This window comes from Crocuta crocuta, unplaced genomic scaffold (assembly GCF_008692635.1).
Source record: "Crocuta crocuta isolate KB4526 unplaced genomic scaffold, BGI_CrCroc_1.0 scaffold1559, whole genome shotgun sequence".
Classification (NCBI taxonomy): domain Eukaryota; kingdom Metazoa; phylum Chordata; class Mammalia; order Carnivora; family Hyaenidae; genus Crocuta; species Crocuta crocuta.
This window is the reverse complement of record NW_027531923.1, coordinates 20,651-24,988: the sequence shown is the minus strand read 5'-3', so window position 1 is coordinate 24,988 and position 4,338 is coordinate 20,651. Positions and strand designations below refer to the sequence as shown.

Sequence of the window (4,338 nt, the reverse complement as noted above, 5' to 3'; positions counted from 1 at the left end):
GGGGGGGGGGGGGAGGGAGCTCCAGTTCACAAACCATGAGATCATGACCTGAGCTGAAATGAAAAGTCAGATGCTCAACACTCTGAACCACCCAGGTGCCCCAAAACCTTTTACTTCTAAGTGGAAAAGCACTATCAAGTTTGCAAAATATGCAACAAGTCATGCTATTTAAAAATTCATGTTATTTACTTCAGATACATTTTTAAGAAACTAGAAAAGCCATTGATTCATTTTTCCTAAAGTTGAACTTCTCTCATTTTATTGCCATATAGAAGAAAATTTAACTGTATTCATCTGACCATAGTAGGTGGAATGATTTTACTTTTTTTATTCATTATCTCTCAGGTGTATCTTCAAATGGCGCCCAGGGCCTCCTTCCAAAGATGTGCATAGAAACTTCTTTCCAAAGAGTGTCAGTGAGTAGATAAAATAGTGTCTTTCAGAACATACACCTAATGATAGACTGGAATAGTGTTGGGGAGGGTGAAGGGCATCAAAGACACCATGAAGGACATGTCCAAAGGGAGACAAATGTCCATAATAAGATTTTCGCTGCAGAGAATGGTGAAGGATAGAAAACATTTTGGAAAACACCCCTTTCTAAGTGCATTGCTTCTGCAAAGCAGTGTGTTTGTATAAGCAAAGGCTCAAATCAAATGGTCAAACGTACATATCTACAGAACAAAATTGGAACATCTGCAAGGTGACCAAGTCTGTGCTAAAAATACTTACTTGTACCATTTTGACAATAGGATTCCACTGATGTTTCAGTCAAATATTTCTGAAAATCAGAGATTTAAAAATGAAGAAAAATGTAAGTAGTATCCCTTTGAGGGGTCCTTCACTGAGCAGTCGACCTTCCAACATAACCACATCATTTTCAGTGAAACTAGAATTGCTCAATGCACTGAATCTGAGAAAATATTTAACCAGGATTCAAATGTTAATACACATCTGAGGACTCATTTTCCAGAAAATCGACATGAATGTAATAAATGTAGGGAAATATTTTATGAAAGCTCCAACCTTATGATACAGAATAGTATACATTTGGGAGAGAATCCTTGAAATATAATGAATGTGGGAAATTTCCTAACCCATTCTGATGTTGGTGATCATCAGAGGATTCATGTGGGAAAAAGCCCATACACATGCAATGAACCTGGGAACATGTTTAGTCCGTCAGCAAGGCTAAATACAAAGAAGACAAACAATACTGGACAAAAAGTTACATGTGTAAGGAATGTGGAAAAGCCACATGGGCACTCAACACTAAGTTAACATCAGCAAGTGTATACTGGAGAAAAACCTTACATATGTGATGAATGTTGTAAAACCTTAAAGTACAGTTCATCTCTAAATAGACACAGGCAAACCCATACTGGAGAGAACCCTTACAAACATAGAAAAGGTGGGATGGTCTTTACACAGCACTCAGCTCTTACTCAACATCAGAGAATTCATACTGGAGAGAAATCTTACAAATGTCAACAATGTGGTTAGCCCTTTAAAAGGATCTTAGCCCTTATTCTACATCACAGAGTCCGTACTGGAGAGAAACCTTACCAATGTGAAGAATGTGACAAGGCCTTTACCTGGTACTCATTCCTTACTCAACATCACAGAATTCATACTGAGCAGAAACCTTAAAATTGTAAAGAATGTGGCAAGGCCTTTAAGAGCCACTCACATCTTATTCAGTGTCACAGAATGTATACTTGACAGAAACCTTCCAGTATAAACAATGTAGTAAAGCCTTTCTTCACTCTTCAATCTTCCTTATCACACAATTATTAAGGGGTGAAGCCTTCCAAATTTATGGATTGTGAGAATCTTATGACTTGCTCACCCCTTACTTCCTATCGGAAGGCCTATACTGAGAAATAACCATTAAATTCTAAACAATGTGGCAAGGCCCTTAATCAGAGGTCAAGCTTCATCCTACATCACATAATTCATACTGGAGAAAAAACTGACAGAAGTAAAGAATGTGGTAAATGTTTTAGGACTGCTCAACCCTTACTTAGCGTCACAGAGTTTATACTGAGGAGAAACATTACAAATGTAAAGACTGTGAGAAGCCTGTATCTGGAACTCACACTGTGCTCCCCTCATGGCTATCCATCTTACAGGATAGAAACAATAAACCATAGAGGAAGCTGCAGTGCTTGTGAGTAGAACTTTGTCCTTAATCAATATTGCAAAGCTCACGCTAGATGTAAACCTCACAAACATAATGAATGAGGAACGTCCTTCATGTGAAATGTACGCTTTAGCAAACAGCCAGCAGTGCATAAATGAGAGTTACTTTAAAGATATACATATTTAGAAAAGTATTTAATGGACCATCAAGTGTCAATAAATTTCACGGAAATCACAGTAGAAAGCAGAACGTCAGTCACTCTATTCAGACATCACATCAAAATACTCATCATTAGGAATAATACAAAGTGAAAGACTTTGAAAATGTATATGTTATTATTCTTTAAAAGATTAAGAGGATCAATTTTTGTGTAGGAATAATTAATTTCAGTATGTGCTTTCCCCCTCACATTGAGTTTCTCTGACGTTTGTAACCGGGAAGTATTAATGTATCTCTACTCTCAATTTACTTCTGAAATTTATTTCTTCCTAGTGGGTTTGGAAAATCACGTGGTCGATTATTGCTGCCTCAAAGATATGATGTGCCCTTCTTTAGGTAAGTCTCATGCATCATTTTCTATGGAAAACGAAGGAAAACATGACACCCAATATATAAAGCACATCTCAATGCAGATGCTGTTTGCGGTTATGACATTGATGTAAGTTATCATGGAATAGGTGTTCCCAACATTGTTCTTCTGGCTGTATTAAAATTAAAAATCTTCTTTAATATTATATATAAAATAATTTGCCAACTGGCCTTTAGGGAAAAAAGGGTTGCAGTGCAGTAAAACCCTGGTATATCTTTACCATNCCTTATGTTCATCTGTATCTTAAAGTCCTCAAATGAGTGAAGTCATATCATATTTGTATTTCTCTGTCTAATTTCGCTTAACATAATACCATTGAGTTCCATCCACGTAGATGCAAATGGCAAGATTTCATTCTTTTTAATTTCTGAGTCATACTCCATTGTGTGTGTATATATATATATATATATATATATGCCACATCTCCTTTATCCATTCATCCACTGACAGACTTTTGGGCTCTTTACATACTTTGGCTATTATTGATAGTGCTGCTGTATACATTGGGGTGTATGTGCCCTTTTGAAACAGCACACCTGTTTCCCTTGGATAAAATACCTAGTAGTGCAATTGCTGGGTTGTAGGGTAGAAAATATACTTTAAATACAAACTTAAAAATAATGAAATGAAACCTTTTAGTTTGCTGGATTCTAAAGTATGGATTATATGCTTAAATTCTGTGTAATAAGAGGGATCTATTAACATAATACATTCATTAATGTTTTAACTCCTTAATTCATAAAAGTTTTCATTAGAGTTTTCCATGGTAGATTTTAATGAATATTCTTTACAACTTTATTGTCGATGAAGACATGCTGATAATTCAAAATGTTCCTTTCTTTATGGGTACGCAGTCACAGTTTAAAATTATAGATACATAGCCTCACCTGGGTGTCTCAGTTGGTTAAGCATCCATTTCCTGATTTCAGCTCAGGTCATGATCTCATTGTTGGGATTTTTCTCTCTCCGTTCTGCCCCTCCTTGTGCTCTGTCTCTTTCAAAATAAGGAAACTTTAAAGTAAAATTACAGTAGGTTTCCTTTATTTTTAAAATTATTTTCTTAATGTTTATTTAGTTTTTGGGGGAGAGGGGCAGAGAGAGAGGGAGACAGGATCTGAAGCAGGCGCCAGGCTCTGAGCTGCCAGCACAGAGCCAGACACAGGTCTCAAACTCATAAACCTGAGTTAAGGTCGGACACTCAACCGACTGAGCCATGCAGGCTCCCCAATAGTAGGTTTTCTTTAAATAACTCATCCTTTTGAAGTAGAATTTTTGGGGTTATGTTTTCCCTTCTTCTCGTTTGAAGTTCCATAATAATATGCTTCCTTTTGTGTAGGAATTTTCACAGCATCATTTAGACGTGGTTTTGTTTTTACCTAAATATTATGTTCCAGAGTGACAACTTTTAACTCTTTACATTTCTGGACAATGTGAGTGTAACTCAAATATAATCGGTTTCATCCCCTTTCCCATTAAAAGTATCTGTTTATTTTTCTGTAGAAATATTACTCATGCATACTTTGTGACTCACCTTGTGTATTTCTTCCCTTGGTTAGTGGTCAGTGAATGTCGTACCATGTCTATGTGAATTGTTATAATAATAGAA

The 4,338-nt window shown here is 36.3% G+C and overlaps 1 long non-coding RNA gene across 1 annotated transcript in view; it reads left to right on the top strand.

The window, feature by feature from the left end:
- LOC144240633 (uncharacterized) overlaps positions 1 to 2,699 on the top strand; it is a 5,407-nt gene extending 2,708 nt beyond the window's left edge. The window contains exons 2-3 of the long non-coding RNA XR_013337782.1: positions 346 to 416; positions 2,636 to 2,699. This is a non-coding gene — a long non-coding RNA (uncharacterized LOC144240633). The remainder of the gene's footprint in view (positions 1 to 345; positions 417 to 2,635) is intronic.
- Positions 2,700 to 4,338: the final 1,639 nt, after the last annotated feature.